Source organism: Primulina eburnea, chromosome 17, assembly GCF_022965805.1.
Source record: "Primulina eburnea isolate SZY01 chromosome 17, ASM2296580v1, whole genome shotgun sequence".
NCBI lineage: Eukaryota > Viridiplantae > Streptophyta > Magnoliopsida > Lamiales > Gesneriaceae > Primulina > Primulina eburnea.
In genome coordinates this window covers 28,164,947-28,185,359 of record NC_133117.1, presented here as the reverse complement: position 1 = coordinate 28,185,359, position 20,413 = coordinate 28,164,947, and the positions used below count along the sequence as shown (strand labels likewise).

Genomic DNA, 20,413 nt, shown 5'->3' with positions numbered 1-20,413 from the left:
CGCATGAAACTGATGCGAGAAGGGTTTTACTAATTAGGTAGAAGATCATTATTGTATAATTGAGTTTTATGGATTAACGTTATTCGAGGTTTAAGATTTTCAACAATTTTACATCCGGGATGTACTTGTAAATAGTAAGAAGTAAGTTTGGTGCCGTAAGATAAAGATTCGATTCAAGGAACTTAGGCTATTATTATTATGGAGTTGAGATAAGGTTTAACTTTTAAGTATATTACAAAGGATAAATGTAACGCCCCAGATTCGACGACTGTCCTCACTGTACCAAGACGAGTCTTTCCAGCGTGCTTATGTCCTCACTCACACGCACCCTGGGAAACTTCCCAGGAGGTCACCCATCCCAAAATTTCCCCAAGTCAAGCACGCTTAACTTTGGAGTTCTTATGTGATGAGCTACCGAAAAGAATATGCACCTTCGTGATATGAGTAGTACCAATCAAATCTTTTAAGCCCTCTTCAACTGTTCAGTCCATTACATTGCACAGTCTCGGAATCACTCTAATTCCCGTGTGGGTCGGTTCATTCATGTTCCCTCCACTAGAAGCCTGCCAAGAGCCGCTCATTGTCCGTGCAACTGATGGCACCGGGGATCACCCCCCGCCCTCTTCGGCCCCGGGCCTCACATGCCCACCAGCTTCCGCTTGGTTCGTCCCCGAACCACACCGTACTAAGAGAGGTCGGCTCTGATACCACTTGTAACGCCCCAGATTCGACGACTGTCCTCACTGTACCAAGACACCCAGGGAAACTTCCCAGGAGGTCACCCATCCCAAAATTTCTCCAAGTCAAGCACGCTTAACTTTGGAGTTCTTATGTGATGAGCTACCGAAAAGAAGATGCACCTTCGTGATATGAGTAGTACCAATCAAATCTTTTAAGCCCTCTTCAACTGTTCAGTCCATTACATTGCACAGTCTCGGAATCCCTCTCATTCCCGTGTGGGTCGGTTCATTCATGTTCCCTCCACCTAGAAGCCTGCCAGGAGCCGCTCATTGTCCGTGCAACTGATGGCACCGGCGATCACTCCCGCCCTCTTCGGCCCCGGGCCTCACAATAAAATTCGATCAGTAATTTTTGGTGCTAAGGTTTCTCAAGTTGAATGACATAAATGCTAATAATAGGTCAATGAATATCCTGGGTATAATATAAGAAAGTAAGACGCAATAAAATTCAGATTGTCATTTCTAATATTGGGAAGTTTAAGAAAAGTTGAAATTTAAGGTTATTGAAAAAATGAAACTAGGTTACCATGGGTAGTTACAAGTTGAGTTTCGCAAACAAGGATTTAGAAGGTAGGGTTTATTAGAATTGAGGAGACGTAAAGACAACTTAACACATATTTTATCAGAGTAGCGCAACGGAAGCGTGAATTATTGGAATATTAGAATTAAGAGTCTTAAATTTCTGTTTATCGAGGATAAGCGAATTTCGGGGACGAAATTCCATTTAAGGGGAGGAGATTGTAACGTCCCAAAAATCGAAAAGTTCACGTAAACCACATACATGCAAGTTATTAAATTTCTTTGGTATTTTATTTAATTCTTTTAAAGCATAAAATACATGTTTATTTTATTAAATTGTGTTTAATTATTTTTACGCATTTTATCATAATTCATGGATGATAGAATTTATTTTATGAAATTTTAAAAGTTCATGCATTAAAGATTTTTAAGTTGCACTTCACGCTCGAACGAGGAACGGAGACCGGAGAATTTTCAAGAAAATTATTTTTATTATATGATTAATTTTTATTAATTGATATAATATATTTTAAAGGTATTTTCCAAGAATAGGAATTTATTGGGTATTTTTATCCGCAAGATTTTAATTTTTAACGGTGCGCAAATTTTAGCGAATGAGGTAACTTTTTAATGGTTCGGCTATCATTTTCAAAATCATTTCAACACGAAATATTTTTCAGGAGTGTGTTTGGATTTAATGGGCCTACTTTTAAGCTTGTTGGGCTTAATTATCTTTTTAAACTTTTAATTATTAATTTATGGCCCATTAGGTATTTGTTTACTAGTTAATTAGCACCTAAACATTATTTAAACTAAACCTACCATACACCAATAATGGAACCAGCCGACACCCACTTGTTCATCATTATTCTCCATCGGTTTCACCATTTTCTACTGAAGGTTCCATCGGCCAAGATCATTTCTTGAAATATCTCCGGCACTCGTTCTTCGATCCCCTCGCCTCTATAACATCAAGGCACACCACGTACTATTATTTCTGCATCTTACACGTCTTATGTATACTTTTTTGTGTTCATTTGTTCAAGGATTTTTCGATCCAAAGCATAGCATGAAGTTTTTCGGTTTTTACATGTAATTGTGCATAAACCATGAAATTGTTATGTTCTCTCACGATTTTCTTGTGGTGGCTGCAAAGGGGGCTGTCAAGGGGCATTGCTGAAGGGTTTTATGGTTGAGGGTATGCTGTCAATAGGCTGGAAATGAGAGGTGCATGTTGTACGCTAGAAGCCGTGTAAATTAGGAAGTTTTGCTTCGGGTTTGAAGGAAATCGGGTGAACGGTTGGAGACGGCGATGCAAAGGCCAATCCAAGGTATAGATCAGACCATCATGGGTCTGAGTCATGGCTCAAGGAGGCTCAACCATCTTTGGAACCACCAACGTAGCCGATCGATCGAGAATGGGAGTGGACGCGGTAGTGAGTTCTCGGGTGTTAGAGCGTGTAGGTTGCTGCAGCGTGCATGGGACTGGTTGCGAGGGTTCAGTGGACTCTTTAGGGTCTGGCCTAGGTCCCTGGTAGGTCGAGCCATGGCTGGTGCCGTCGGGTAGGCTACGGCGTGAGTTTGGAGATGAGGAAGGTAATAGGAGTAAAGATAAGGTAGGGCCGAGAATTTGGATAAATTCTGGAATTTTCAGCCGTGGATTTTGGGTCTGGAAATTATGTGTTAGGGTCTTTTAAGCCGTGGATTTCAGCCGTGGATTTTGGGTTGAAACCGGGACCCGGGTCTAAGTTTTAAAACAATTCGGTTAAGTTATAAAATAAGCTCGAGTTTACGTCTAGGAATGACTATAAATGTTTTGGGATGTTTTAAGGAGTTTGGTAAGTTTCGGATCAAAATAATGAGTTTTGGATTTATCCGGGATTTAATCGTCACACGAAACGTTAATTAAAGGATTAATGGGAACGTCTAGATTTAAGCTTAATAAAACTATGAGAAATTATATTTAAGCTCGAATAATTATTAGAAGTCTAAGTTTTTAATTTGGGAATTTTATGCTAAGGTTTGGCTTAATTCGGGATTAAAATCATTAATAGGTTATATTTAAAGATTAATTTAAAAGTCATAGATTTAAGCCAAATAAAAATATGGGAAAGTTCTTATAAGCTTAAATAATTATTTGGGACGTGTTAGATTCAATGGAATCAAGAAAATATCAAAGAAGTGAAATTTTACGTCTATGGGAAAAATGGAATTTTTGGGTTTCTAGGGGCAAAACGGTCATTTTGCACCTGGGATGAGATGTTGGTCCTGGCAGCGCCCTGAGCACATTTTATCATGATTTAAATGTTTGTGCATCACGTTCATGATTTTTATGTAATTACGATAAATACGTTGCATGCTTGGTTTAAAGGAAAAATTACGTATATGCATGATTTTATTAAGTGATGAATATGATGACACGTTTTGAAGGAAGTGATTTAGTTGTGACTAATACGATAACACGATGACATGATGATATGATTGGAGATATCGTGAGGGAAAAGGCCCCAGAGGGAGCCTGTTTACGGGAGAAGGCCCCAGAGGGAGCCCGACGATCTTATTTCCATTGACATGATATGATGACATGATAGGCTCAGGCTCAGTTGACGGGTGAGAGTGTCGCTGATGTCCCCCGCTGCTGGGTACCGCGGTTACACGTAGATGGATCTATCGACTGACATGATGACATGATGATACGAAAGTCACATCTAATGAACTGAATTCAATTAAAAAGAAAATGTATACGTATATGATGACATGAGATGACATGTTTTAATACGATGTGATTTTAAATGACACGTTTACGTATATGATGACATGAGATGACATGATTTAACACGTATATGCTGATACGATGATACATGCTATGATTATTGCCATGTTTTGAAATGACACTTTTACGTATACGATTTTTACTGCAGACACGAATGTTTTTTTTTAAGCTCATGAAAGATATGTTGAGTATGATATTTTTCACTGCTGTGTGCTACGTATATGTACTTGTTATTACTGGTACAGGTGTGTTGAGTCTTTAGACTCACTAGGCGTGTGTGATGCAGGTGAATTGATGATGAAGAGACTGAGGTGCCGAACTCTGAGTAGGCAGACCTGGTGCGATGTAAGGACCCGAGGACCACATGTTTTCCGCATTATGATTTATGAGATTGAAAGGAGATAAACATTTTTACACGTCGATGATTTTAAGATTTTATTCGTTTAAGTTTACGTATGATTTTGGATGATGATAGTTATTTTAAACTGCGCTATTTTTTATTGTCAAATATTTATGATCATTTTTAAATGTTATTTCGAAAATGCGAGCTTTAATTTATAAAAAAAATGTCCAGTAGAATTTTAAAAACGATTGAGACGTTACATTATTCATGTTAAATATTTAAAGACTATTTATTTATGCTTTTTGAGAGGTTTTTTGAGAGGTTTAGAATGAGCTATACTTTTCAAACTTATTGTTTTTTAGGTTGGGCAAAACAGTTGACGATTTCATTTTATGACTATTGCACTTGATTTTTAAAAAGCTAGTTGGTTGGTATTTTATTTTAAAGCGGTAAAATATTTATAAAAATATTTTCATGTGTTATATGTCATGGTCGAAAATTGAGTGTTTATAAAAAAATAAATTCTAGTACTTTTAAAGCAATAAAAAGGTCAGACGTTTCACTTGGTATCAGAGCAAAAGTCCTGTAAAGGGTTGTGCCACCATCAGCGCCAGAAAGATCAGTCGTCAAGCCTCAAAGTTGTAAGTTTTACATGCATTATATTATTCAATATGTTGTTACCTGCACGATGATATGAATATTATGTTTATGATACATGTTTATTAGCTTTTTGAGTTTTTATGCTTTGCATGCTTAAATTGCTAATTGGATTAAGACATGTCACATGATTAGAGAACTTAGATTTAAATGCATGTTGGTTACGTTAGAATTTGGAAAACGTTCAGATAAAATTTCTCCTAGACGTGCACCCGTCATTGAGAATCAGGAAGAGAACAGTGTTAATCGTCGAGGGAATAATCAAGGAAATGGAGCTCCGTCTGTGAGGCCCGGGGCCGAAGAGGGCGGGGCGTGATCGCCGGTGCCATCAGTTGCATGGACAATGAGCGGCTCCTGGCAGGCTTCTAAGTGGAGGGAACATGAATGAACCGACCCACACGGGAATGAGAAGGATTTCGAGACTGTTCAATGTAATAGACTGTACAGTTGAAGAGGGCTTAAAAGATTTGATTGGTACTACTCATATCACGAAGGTGCATCTTCTTTTCGGTAGCTCATCACATAAGAACTCCAAAGTTAAGCGTGCTTGACTTGGAGAAATTTTGGGATGGGTGACCTCCTGGGAAGTTTCCCTGGGTGTCTTGGTACAGTGAGGACAGTCGTCGAATCTGGGGCGTTACAAGTGGTATCAGAGCCGACCTCTCTTAGTACGGTGTGGTTCGGGGACGAACCAAGCGGAAGCTGGTGGGCATGTGAGGCCCGGGGCCGAAGAGGGCGGGGGGTGATCCCCGGTGCCATCAGTTGCACGGACAATGAGCGGCTCTTGGCAGGCTTCTAGTGGAGGGAACATGAATGAACCGACCCACACGGGAATTAGAGTGATTCCGAGACTGTGCAATGTAATGGACTGAACAGTTGAAGAGGGCTTAAAAGATTTGATTGGTACTACTCATATCACGAAGGTGCATATTCTTTCGGTTCGGTAGCTCATCACATAAGAACTCCAAAGTTAAGCGTGCTTGACTTGGGGAAATTTTGGGATGGGTGACCTCCTGGGAAGTTTCCCAGGGTGCGTGTGAGTGAGGACATAAGCACGCTGGAAAGACTCGTCTTGGTACAGTGAGGACAGTCGTCGAATCTGGGGCGTTACATTTATCCTTTGTAATATACTTAAAAGTTAAACCTTATCTCAACTCCATAATAATAATAGCCTAAGTTCCTTGAATCGAATCTTTATCTTACGGCACCAAACTTACTTCTTACTATTTACAAGTACATCCCGGATGTAAAATTGTTGAAAATCTTAAACCTCGAATAACGTTAATCCATAAAACTCAATTATACAATAATGATCTTCTACCTAATTAGTAAAACCCTTCTCGCATCAGTTTCACATGCTTAAATTATTATCTTCCCAATTACTATATATTTGAGGCCTAAGACTCTTAGACTTTCCTCCTTGAAACGAATGTCGCATTCTTACGTATCTCTAATGCTTAATTTAATATTAGCGTAATAAGTTATCCCATGATAGCATTAGACTAACTTTAATAAATCAATTTCACTTATAACCCATAGAGTTCTAGAATCACCATTTCAAGCTTTTAGATTTCTTACTCGATAAAAATCTTAATATTCATTCATTGATAACTTATGTTGAACACAACTAATTTCCTTTTTGCTTTTATTTCACCCAAAATTTCCGTATGAACAAATATCTTAAAAATTTGAAATTCAAACTTACCTAATCCAAATTGCTTTGGATAAAATAATTCCAATACACATATCCACTTAGCCCCGAGTTTCTTAATGACTTTCAAAATTCCTCAAGACAAGGTGTCTACCTCAATTCTTACATGCGTCTACCAAATATCATAACCATCAATCACACCCAACTTTCTAGAAAAAAATAAATTCCAACAAAGTAAAAATTTTAACTCTTAAGATCACGATTAAAAATTATGATACATTAAACTTAAGTTCCCAAAAATTCGCTAACTCAATATATACTCTTATAACTTAGCTAACCGATCAACTTTACCTCAAATCGTCATCACCCTGAATTCTTATTTTCCGCAACATTAATTCACTCGAGGTTAAATTTTCAAGCCCAATGTTGATTTATCATACAATGCCCTTGATTACCATTCCTTATAACATTATAACCCAGATACTTCAAGGTTCTAATGATCACTTCAAGTTTAGATCATCGAAAAATCCTATCAAGTAAACTATTTGATTATCACTTACTGTTAGACTAGTCTCCAACTTTCTTAAAATTGCAACATTAACTCTTAATTTCCTCAAGCATTATTAAATTTGCCCTTAATTTCGAAAATTCCACCATTACCCATAAGTTCTTGGCGTTCCTAATTCCATTTTATGGATTTCTCGTAACATAAATTCAATAATCTTAAGATTATTAGACCCAAGATCAATTCTCATAACCTCGAAAATTACTGATTTACCCATGTGTACCTCAAAAGTTCGAATTTAATCCTCAAAATTTCAAAATTTGTAACTCGAAGATTACAATTTTGGCCCTATAACTCCTCGAAATTTGCATTTTTTTCCATAAAATTTTCGACTTGGGCTCATTAAACCTTAAAATTCTCAAAACTAAAAATTTAATCCCAAAGTTTGGTAAATTTGAAATAGTCCCTTAGAATTTTATTGTTGCACTTAGCTCCTCAAATTATTGGTTAATACAGTTAGGTCCTTAAAATTCTCAATCCATTCAATTCAGTCCTTAGGTCCCACTAGGTAGAGCATGCATCCTAAATAAATTCTACGTTTTTATACTTCCAAAGATTGTCGTAGTTTTAGAATAATTAATCCTTACATGGAATCCTCAAAAATTAATTTAACTAGCAACCACGAACCATCAGTACTTTCTTAGAAATTCTACAAGTTCCAAAAACATTCATAATTTTCAAGATTAACTTATTACCCCAAAGAGTAGAACATCGGTACTTCTAACCTAAAATCAATATAACCAAATCATTATCAACTTCTCCTAAAGCCCAATATTCGAATTCTTAGACACGTCCACTTCCAAACGTAAACAACATGCAATTTAACTTAGTTTTGAAAACAGTAAATCCTTAAATCATAAAAGCAGTTAAACATATATCGTAGATCATCATAAAGCGTAAATCATGTTAACATGCAGGTGATAAAATTAAACCATTTAAAACATGTAAATCATAAAAGCTCACAGACTTGAGGCTTGAAGACTGAGCGGCAGAAGCTGGCGGTAGCACAACCCTATACAGGACCTTTGCTCTGATACCAACTGTAACGTCTCACTCGTTTTTAAAATTCTACTGGACATTTTTTTATAAATTAAAGCTCGCATTTTCGAAATAACATTTAAAAATGATCATAAATATTTGACAATAAAAATAGCGCAGTTTAAAATAACTATCATCATCCAAAATCATACGTAAACTTAAACGAATAAAAATCTTAAAATCATCGACGTGTAAAAATGTTTATCTCCTTTCAATCTCATAAATCATAATGCGGAAAAAATGTGGTCCTCGGGTCCTGTCACTGCACCAGGTCTGCCTACTCAGAGTTCGGCACCTGCATCACACACGCCTAGTGAGTCTAAAGACTCAACACACATGTACCAGTAATAACAAGTACATATACGTAGCACACAGCAGTGAAAAATATCATACTCAACATATCTTTCATGAGCTTAAAAACATTCGTGTCTGCAGTAAAAATCGTATACGTAAAAGTGTCATTTCAAAACAAGGCAATAATCATAGCATGTATCATCGTATCAGCATATACGTGTTAAATCATGTCATCTCATGTCATCATATATGTAAACGTGTCATTTAAAATCAGATCGTATTAAAACATGTCATCTCATGTCATTATATACGTATACATTTTCTTTTTAATTGAATTCAGTTCATTAGATGTGACTTTCGTATCATCATGTCATCATGTCAGTCGATGGATCCATCTACGAGTAACCGCGGTACCCGGCGGCGAGGGACATCAGCGACACTCTCACCCGTCAACTGAGCCCGAGCCTATCATGTCATCATATCATGTCAATGGAGATACGATCGTCGGGCTCCCTCTAGGGCCTTCTCCCGTAAACGGGCTCCCTCTGGGGCCTTTTCCCTCACGATATCTCCAATCATATCATCATGTTATCGTGTCATCGTATTAGTCACAACTAAATCACTTCCTTCAAAACGTGTTATCATATTCATCACTTAATAAAATCATGCATATACGTAATTTTTCCTTTAAACCAAGCATGCAACGTATTTATCGTAATCACATAAAAATCATGAACGTGATGCATAAACATTTAAATCATGATAAAATGTGCTCAGGGCGCTGCCAGGACCAAAATCTCATCCCAGGTGCAAAATGACCGTTTTGCCCCTAGAAACCTAAAAATTTCCATTTTGCCCATAGACGTAAAATTTCACTTCTTTGATATTTTCTTAATTCCATTGACTCTAACACGTCCCAAATAATTATTTAAGCTTATAAGAACATTCCCATATTTTTATTTGGCTTAAATCTATGACTTTTAAATTAATCTTTAAATATAACCTATTAATGGTTTTAATCCCGAATTAAGCCAAACCTTAGCATAAAATTCTCAAATTAAAAACTTAGACTTCTAATAATTATTCGAGCTTAAATATAATTTCCCATAATTTTATTAAGCTTAAATCTAGACGTTCCCATTAATCCTTTAATTAACGTTTCGTGTGACAATTAAATCCCGGATAAATCCAAAACTCATTATTTTGATCCGAAACTTACCAAACTCCTTAAAACATCCCAAAACTTATTTATAATCATTCCTAGACGTAAACTCGAGCTCATTTTATAACTTAACCGAATAGTTTTAAAACTTAGACTCGGGTCCCGGTTTCAACCCGAATCGAACCGAAACTTAACTAAAAATTTCCCAACTTTTTATTGCACCTTAACAACACTTAAAAGACCCTAAGACATAATTTCCAGACCCAAAATCCACGGCTGAAAATTCCAGAATTTATCCAAATTCTCGACCCTACCTTATTTTTACTCTTATTACCTTCCTCATCTCCAAACTCACGCCGTAGCCTACCCGACGGCACCAGCCATGGCTCGACCTACCATGGACCTAGGCCAGACCCTAAAGAGTCCACTGAACCCTCGCAACCAGTCCCATGCACGCTGCAGCAACCTACACGCTCTAACACCCGAGAACTCACTACCGCGTCCACTCCCATTCTCGATCGATCGGCTACGTTGGTGGTTCCAACGATGGTTGAGCCTCCTTTAGCCATGACTCAGACCCATGATGGTCTGATCTATACCTTGGATCGGCCTTTGCATCGCCGTCTCCAACCGTTCACCTGATTTCCTTCAAACCCGAAGCAAAACTTCCTAATCTACACGGCTTCTAGCGTACAACATGCACCTCTCATTTCCAGCCTATTGACAGCATACCCTCAACCATAAAACCCTTCAGCAATGCCCTTGACAGCCCCCTTTGCAGCCACCACAAGAAAATCGTGAGTGAACATAACAATTTCATGGTTTATGCACAATTACATGTAAAAACCGAAAAACTTCATGCTATGCTTTGGATCGAAAAATCCTTGAACAAATGAACACAAAAAAGTATACATAAGACGTGTAAGATGCAGAAATAATAGTACGTGGCGTGCCTTGATGTTATAGACGCGAGGGGATCGAAAAACGAGTGCCGAAGATTTTTTTTCTTCAAGAAATGATCTTGGCCGATGGAACCTTCAGCAGAAAATGGTGAAACCGATGGAGAATAATGATGAATAAGTGGGTGTCGGCTGGTTCCATTATGGTGTAGGGTAGGTTTAGTTTAAATAATGTTTAGGTGCTAATTAACTAGTAAACAAATACCTAATGGGCCATAAATTAATAATTAAAAGTTTAAAAAGATAATTAAGCCCAACAAGCTTAAAAGTAGGCCCATTAAATCCAAACACACTCCTGAAAAATATTTCGTGTTGAAATGATTTTGAAAATGATAGCCGAACCATTAAAAATTTACCTGATTCGCTAAAATTTGCGCACCGTTAATAATTAAAATCTTGCGGATAAAAATACCCAATAAATTTCTATTCTTGGAAAATACCTTTAAAATATATTATATCAATTAATAAAAATTAATCATATAATAAAATAATTTTCTTGAAAATTCTCCGGTCTCCGTTCCTCGTTCGAGCGTGAAGTGCAACTTAAAAATCTTTAATGCATGAACCTTTAAAATTTCATAAAATAAATTCTATCATCCATGAATTATGATAAAATGCGTAAAAATAATTAAACACAATTTAATAAAATAAACATGCATTTTATGCTAGTAAAAGAATTAAATAAAATACCAAAGATTTAATAACTTGCATGTATGTGGTTTACGTGAACTTTTCGATTTTTCGGACGTTACAAATAATGAGTCATAAGTCGTAAATGCGGAAAAAGTAGAAGCGCTGGTCCTCGAGTTGTGTGCGCCATCAGTCCAGTCAAATCATCCGTCAAGCCCTTCCTCAACCTCACCTGCATCCATCACACATAATGAGTCTAAAGACTCAATACGCCATAATCTTTATAACAAATAATACATATAAAACCACACGCAACAGTGAAAATACTTTTACGTAAAAATAACTTTTTCATGACATGCAAACATAAACTTTAAATTTTTCCTTTTCCTCAACACATAACATAACATAAAGCATTTTCATGATCATAAACATTTTTCCTTTCCTTTTTTTCTTTGTTGAATTCAGATCGTTAATTGTGACTTTCCTCAACATGACATAAACCTCAAAAATCGATGGATCCATCTACATGAAACCGCAGTACTAGGCGGCGGTGGACACCAGCAACACTCTCACCGGTCAACTAGGCCATAGCTATCCTTTTTTCGAATAGAATACGATCGTTGGAGTTCTCTCTGGGGCCTTTTCCCATAAATGGGCACCCTCTGGTGTCTTTTCCCCTCACGATATTCCATCCTTACCGTTACCACATACCGTTACATCGTACCGTTACCAATACCGTTACCTATATAGTTACAATTACTTCACTTCCTTCAACTTTTAACATTCTCATCACTTTATAAAATCATGCATAACATCACATTTTCATTTTTGAAACCAAGCATGCAACATGTATTTTAAATGTTTTCCTTAAATCATAAAATCCCTTAGACATTTAAAAATTATAATTTAATCATGAACATTTCATAAACATTTAAAAATAACCATAATATCATAAAAACAGCATTTAGGGTACAGCCATGACGTTTACTAATTTTAGGTGTAAAAAGACCGTTTTACCCCTAGACTCGACATTTTACGTTTTTGACTTTTTTCTTGATTTTATGACTATAACATGTTCCAAATAAATATTTAAGCTTACATGAATTTTTCCATAATTTTATTTAGTTTAAATATTAGACTTTTTTATTTATCTTTAATTAATTGTTTTGACGGTGTTTTAATCCCGAAAAATCCCAAACTTTAATATAAAATTCCTAAATTCATAATTTATTCTTTTTATATTATTTTAGCCCTTATGAACCATGACTCGACCCCCGTGAGCCGTTTTTCAATTTTAATTATTTAAAAAACCTAAGTTGACACCTAAACTTCGACCCCGAGCCAACTTTCGATTTACACGAGTTACCCTCGAACCATGTTGATCCAAAACTTGCCCAACATCCTAAAGTACCCTACTGGACCCTAAGTTTACCAAGAAACGCGCGCCAACTTAAAAAACGTGAGCCCCCACTAACCCCCTAAGTTGTCCGAGAACCCTTATGGCAATAGGACTCTATAATTTGCATCCCAACCCTTACCAACGAGCCCAAACCTTGAACCAACCACCCTTGAACCCTCCTAAGACTCTAGTTCATCCCATTAGCCCGGTCCTTGAACCACAGACCGAGCCCCAAGCTCCTGGAAGCCACGCGAACCCTGCGCAACTTTGGGGTAGCTTCTCGGGTAGAGTACTAGCATGTCTAGGACTCTTTCCCCAGCCTCTAATCGAGTCCTAGCTTGGCTAGGACTCTCACCCTGCCACATGACAGCCCCTGGCCGAGCCCTGGCCCAAGCTAAGGCCAAGCCTCCCCCTTGAACAAGGAACCCGATCGCCCTAACTTCCAAGACAACAGTTTTACGTTTTTTCCTGGTTCTATTGCTTTCTGCGTGGTTTAGTTGATTGGTTAGGACTCTAATTCACATATTAGCTTTTATTACACATAAAAAAGACATCATGGCAGCCCCTTTAGTATAAAAAAGACGTGAATCATGACCTCAACATATTGCATAAAAATTGTGCACATGAGGAGAAACAATAACAGCAAAAATCTGGACTTCATGCTTTCATACAAAAACTTTTAAAGATATATTATAACATGATGAATGAGAAAGGAGATTTATGGCGTGCCTTTACGTTATATACGCACGAAGATCCGCTGACGACGAAGAACGGGCAAGAACCTTGGCTTGTTTCCACTTGAGCCCTTTGAAAATCCTTGGATGATATGTATATGTGCCGTGTGTGTGTATGAGAGGGGTGGGGAGAGTTTTTAGATTTTAAAGAGGGTGGCCGATTCTTTGTGGTGTAAAGTGTAGGGTTTTTAACATATTATATACATAAATATACTAATTAATTTACTAACTAGGCCTTAGGCGTATTAAGCCATTAAATTAAGAACATTAGTCTAATTAGGAATTTAATAAAATATCAACAAGGTTTTTGTTTAAATAAGTTTGCGAATTTATTAGCCGGGTTGCCAAAAGCTCGTATTTTAGTTGAAAACCCTACACCGATAAAATTTTCGTCCCGGTGTATAAAATCACCTTAAAACCCCTGATTTTCAAAACTATAAAACCTCTCAATCTTTTTTAAATAATTACAAGTAATTATTTAATAAAAACATTTTACGTTTTTCAGCCCTCGGTCCCCGTTCCTCGATCGTCACTTGAATAATCCTTAAAAATACATTTTTATGTATGATGATAATAAAATCATAATTAACATGTAAACATGTATGTCACATAATCAAATAGCACTTAAAATCAGTTAATTTCTCATTTTTTATAATTCCTAGATTTGTATACAGTTGGATTACGTCATCTTGATTTTGGACCTTACAGATGTAGAGTTTAGAGGAGGGTGAATAAACTCTTTCCTTTGACGATAGTTTTTGCAATGGGTGCTAGAATCTTGTTAGAGATTGTAGTTGTTTTTGTTCAAGCGTACGTCCAGCAGATCACAAAAATAAGTGCGGAAACGATCCGATGGAGTAAGGTGAAAACAGTAATAACAGTAGGCAGTAGAACAGTAGTTGTTTTGTAAAGGCCCTAAAACTTCTTGCTTGAAAATTTACGGAAAATTAAAAATTTTCTTTTTAAAAAAACTTAAATGGCCTCATTCATAAAATCAACTGTTAAATCACGTTCAATGTTTAAAAATAAAGCAGCGGAAGAAAATAAATTTTGCCAACAATTTCAATTTAAAAATATCCACGACTGATAAAAATTGTTTGCGGAATAAAATAACAACTGCTGCACTGAGGTCCTCGGGTGCCACTACTGCCGACCCAAGCTGGCTCACTGGTCCCCGCCCTCGGCCCTGACCTCATCAGTACCTACAACAATCAAGTCTAGTGAGCCTAAAGACTCAGCATGCATATATCGCAGGTAACGAGTAACATCTGAAGTAAAAATATGCATGGGGTAAAATATCATGTCATGAGGCATGCTGAAAATAAACTGATCTGAGCAATTATAATACGTGCATAACCGAACTGATAATCACGGTAAAAATATTTGCTCCTTGGAGCTTGTACTGAAATATCTGATAAAATTTTCTGTTGAGATTATGTTTTACGCCTGTGGCCACTGCACTAAGCTGAACTGATCGGTAACTGACTACCGGGGAGCCTGAAACTGAGCTGGCGGTCACTGAAGACCCGATGGTACCAACCTGAACTGAGCGGTCACTGGTGACCTGATGGTACCAACCTGAACTGAGCGGTCACTGGCGACCGTATAAATAACACTCCCACATAGTGAATGAACCACAAGCCATATCGCATAAATCTCAAAAATAATCATTTTTCTGTTTTCATGCACGTAATATAATTAACTAGAATAATGAAACATTCTGTAATTTTACCAACTGGATTGGATTGGATCGTCCCCAGGCTCGCTGCAACCTAACTGTGAAATGAAAAAAATATGCAAATGTTCAAATTTGACCAACTATGCAATTTACGTACCAAAAGATGCGACTATGACGCCTAATGACTTCGTATTTAATCATGACTCCGAACCAACCCGAAACAACACTGAAACGACATTTAGTCATGATTAAAATACGCTGAAAAATCATAAAATAATGCTCCTAAAATGATAGGGTCGAAATCTAGGTGGAATGGAGGCCAAAACATGAAACGCTCTTTCGAGAGTCAATTTGGCACATCGCACCGTAAATTCTCGTACGACCTCAAAAATGATCCGAATGAAGAACGGTCAAAAACACGACCTTCCCAACTCAAAGGGGCACTGTCCGGTCCAAGGCCATAGACTAAAAGCCAACCGAGAACTCGAACGAGCCACCGAACCGACACAGCAACTTGCTGTCCAAAAATACAGCCGCTGAACATGTTTCCTCTTGTGTCGTTTTCGAGTCTACCGGCCATTGGGGCGTGAACCACCAACCAGAGACCCTTACCAACATCCCAAGGAGTGATTTGAACCATGTCTAGGGGCCCTAGGCCAGCCACAATCCGCGTCACACCATAACTCAACCGAAACTCCAACCGAGAACCAACGTGCATGCGTGTGTAGTGTTTTGCTTTGATCGATGTCTTGCGTCGTTCCAGTGGCCATTTGATTGACCATGGCACAATCTAGACATAGAGGGGCATGGTATAAACCATGGCTAAGGGCCATAGGCCAACCAAGATCCATACCAAGCAACCAAAAACGAAACCATAAGCTGAACCCATGAAGAAACCGAAGGGGGAAAGAGGCTGTTCTTGTTGATTTGATTAAAACCGATGCACCATGGACCAAGCCACCAAAAGGGCGACTTAGTCACGTCTTAGAATTGCTAGGGGAGTGATCCAACCATGGCTAAGAGCCCTTAGGGCAGCCAAGATCAGATCCAATCCCTTGACAGAATAATCTGAAACTTTCGAACACAAATCTGCGCCTATGGGAAACTTGCTGCCATTTCGGTTTTCCAGCAAGCATGGGGGCTGAAAGAATGGACCATCATGGTCCTAATGCATCCTACTACATGTCCATAAGTCGCCTTGGGAGCCTGGAGTCGAATCCAATCACCTGAAACTCACAAACCAAGAAAACGTGAAGCTTGCCAAGAAGTAACAAAAATTCTGCATGTGTTGTTTTCAAAAGTTTTGACATGGATCTCGATTTTTGCTTGATTAAACATGATCATGTACTGAAAAATAAATGATACTATGACTTGATTGAGGTTTGGAAAGAATCTAGACATGCCTTGCTTTCGTTTGAAAGAAAAACGAAAGAATACGACGACTCGGCGCGGAGGAGACGGAGTGGCTTCTATTCTACCTTGCTTGGCTCTCGATTTTCTCTCTTCTTTCCTCTAGTGTTAGCCACGATTTTTCTCTCCAAAATCACTCTGAATTTCGAGCTTAGGGAGGGGGAAAGATGGTTAGGGGAGTGAGGGAAGTGAGTGCAAAATATAGGGAAAGATATCAAGACCAAGTCTACTCATTTTTGAATTTTGAATTGTTGTTTGATATCAAATGAGTTGGTGGATGTATCTAGATGGTGTGGCCGAAACTTTAAGCTTCCTAGACTAGGATAATGCTCAACCATTAATTAATTAAGGTGGACTAATAATAAAAGAAAGATTAGCATGCTAAACATCCAAGAATGGGTCAAAGGGTGATGAGTTGGCAAGTCCTTGTCTATCCAATAATGGAGTGGGCCGAAATTCTAATAAAAAAAAAATGAGTGGGAGGTGTTGGTTATCTAGTCAACTAATAAACCTTAAAAGCCTTACTAACTCTTTAATTAATTTAGTGAACAAAACCCTTTATTATGCAACTTAAATGAGCTCATTTCTTAATCACCTCAAGCAACTTAAATTAAATCCTCAAATCTTCTTACTAACTTAAATGAACTTACTTGCTAGCTAAATTAACTCCCGGAAATATTTCTCGAATCTTAAATTCTATCTCAAAACTCCAACTCCGGTCCGGCCTCACTGAAATAACTGAAATTCTAAAAAAATCAATTACTGAACTGAAATAATAAAATAATTAACTTCAAAGAAATACATTTAAAATTATCATGCAATGAAGTCAATTAAATTTAAAAATCTAGAATTATGCATGGCTTATACGTAGACTGATTTACGGGTTCTACAATCCCTTGTAACGCCCCAGATTCGACGACTGTCCTCACTGTATCAAGACGGGTCTTTCCAGCGTGCTTATGTCCTCACTCACACGCACCCTGGGAAACTTCCCAGGAGGTCACCCATCCCAAAATTGCCCCAAGTCAAGCACGCTTAACTTTGGAGTTCTTATGTGATGAGCTACCGAAAAGAAGATGCACCTTCGTGATATGAGTAGTACCAATCAAATCTTTTAACCCCTCTTCAACTGTACAGTCCATTACATTGAACAGTCTCAGAATCCCTCTCATTCCCGTATGGGTCGGTTCATTCATGTTCCCTCCACCTAGAAGCCTGCCAGGAGCCGCTCATTGTCCGTGCAACTGATGGCACCGGCGATCATCCCCCGCCCTTTTCGGCCCCGGGCCTCACATGCCCACCAGCTTCCGCTTGGTTCGTCCCCGAACCACACCGTACTAAGAGAGGTCGGCTCTGATACCACTTGTAACGCCCCAGATTCGACGACTGTCCTCACTGTATCAAGACGGGTCTTTCCAGCGTGCTTATGTCCTCACTCACACGCACCCTGGGAAACTTCCCAGGAGGTCACCCATCCCAAAATTGCCCCAAGTCAAGCACGCTTAACTTTGGAGTTCTTATGTGATGAGCTACCGAAAAGAAGATGCACCTTCGTGATATGAGTAGTACCAATCAAATCTATTTACCCCTCTTCAACTGTACAGTCCATTACATTGAACAGTCTCAGAATCCCTCTCATTCCCGTATGGGTCGGTTCATTCATGTTCCCTCCACCTAGAAGCCTGCCAGGAGCCGCTCATTGTCCGTGCAACTGATGGCACCGGCGATCACCCCCCGCCCTCTTCGGCCCCGGGCCTCACATGTTTCTAGAAGGTCGAAAATAAAATCTTCTACGTTTCTCTTTCTTTTGTTTCCAGAAGGTATCACTAAAAGACTTTGGATTTTACAGTACACACCCACTTCAACATGAATTATCTGTTGTCTACTGAAACTCTTAGTAACTCAACACAATATAATTCAATATGACAAGGTTCTGGAAAAGACTCTTTTCCAATTTACAAAATCTCCTTCAAAAATTATCGTAAGTTGTTTTGCTTGAAGAGGTGAAGAAACACCAGTACAAAATGATCTCCAAAGATTAGATGTAATATATGAAGCGTGTATTGCTTTTCTGCAAGTTGAGCTTGGAAGATAACGATTGATTCGTGGTTGCTTAAAGTAACGTTGGATAGATAATGTGTTTCTTGATAAAATAATCAGCGTTGTGTTTTTTAAATGGGTTTGATCCATATATAGATAACTTGAATCCAACGTGTATAATCAAAAGGGCTTCTTTGACTTCTAATAGAAACAACTTTATTGCTTAAAAAGGTTCCTGAAAAAAGGCTACAAAACAATCAGTCTTGTTACATACTAAAATAGGTAATGCGTATTAAATGACTTTGTTCAGCATTAATGAAGCATTTAATACTCGTACTTGGTAAAATAACGCTAACATTTAATATATCAATGATAGGTTCTGTTTCTAGCAGAGAGTCATGTTCTACTTCTGTTTTTCTAAACTGATAAGTACTCGAAGAGTACTGCTTAGTTAAGGCAACAAGAGAACTTCTGTTTTTATACAGTCTTCTTGTTTCACTTAACGAGATATATTGGTTTCGACTATCATCACTTCGATTAAATTAAGTCTATCAATTTCCCCTTTTGCGGTGATTCCAAAACCTAAAAGTTAGTAAGAAGAAAAAAACAGTTTAATCATAAAAGATATTAATTATAAACTGAAAGGTAAGTAAACAATAAATCAGAGTTTGGAAAAATAATCCCAAGGATTAATCATCAGTTTCAATGTCTTTGAAAAGTGCATCATCGTCATCCTGAGGTTCCTGGCTTCTGAGGATGATTCTGCTTGATGATGTCCTCCCGATCTACCTTCCTTTGTTCTTACTTCTGTTCTACTCACTGCTTCCCCCTTTTTGACATCAACGCGAGTTAGTATTTCATCCATTCGGCCCGAGAGACTGATAATGCTATCATTCATCATTTCCAAGAATGAGAATTGATTCAAAACACGATCATTCATGATCTGAATAGATTGAGATTGGGACTCAATCGAATCGCTATGTGCCCATCCACTGAGCACATGTCAGAATCAATCGAATCGCTATCAAATCAAATCAATGCTCGAGCTGGCACACCGGCCGATATGGGAATACACGTATGATAGCGTTGGCAAAGCGCCATCAAATCCCACATCTCATATCCAATCATATGGGGCCACAAATGTCTATGTTTTACGGGTCATATAATACCAACATAGCAATTGTGTTCACAAACACCGGAATCCAATCCAATCATATCAAGGTATCCAAGGATCATAGCTCAACGTGCATGTCATGTATCGATGTATGTATAAAATGATGTGTGTTAACAAAACATTTATTTTATACATCGATATTCAAATCATAATGTCATGTATGCCACATAATTCATCACATAAGGCATTTAGACACTTATTCCAATCCAATCAATCCAATCATATATCATATAATACAGATACCTGTCGTATGTTACCCGGTCGCAACATACCTCAATTCTTCGTTCCAGTTGATGTAACTTGAAGATACCAGTATAATACTTTATCTACATCAATAACATACTCATTCCAATCAATAACATACTCCAAAATCATTAATATGAGTTTCAAATATCATTTAAAACTTCAAAAATTCATATCAAATCAAAATCATATCATAATTCAATTCCGACTTCGAATATGAGTTTCTTGTCGGTTATTCTACTACATATCAGAAATTCAACTTCAAATACATGCTATTCCAGCACTTAGATATTTCAAGCTGCTGGAACTAGAAGAAAATTACCTCAGTCAGAAGCCCTCAACGCGACGATCACAAATATATAATTTGTTTCGCGTTTAGACAGCGTTTCAAAGTCGATTTGGAA

At 37.8% G+C, this 20,413-nt stretch overlaps 1 long non-coding RNA gene across 1 annotated transcript; it reads right to left on the bottom strand.

Annotated features, from left to right (window-relative positions):
- Positions 1-248: 248 nt before the first annotated feature.
- Positions 249-18,307, bottom strand: LOC140818535 (uncharacterized). Its single transcript, XR_012114997.1, has 3 exons — positions 17,434-18,307; positions 768-1,051; positions 249-337 (listed from the first exon to the last, which is right to left on the bottom strand). It is a non-coding gene; the product is annotated as an uncharacterized lncRNA (long non-coding RNA).
- Positions 18,308-20,413: the final 2,106 nt, after the last annotated feature.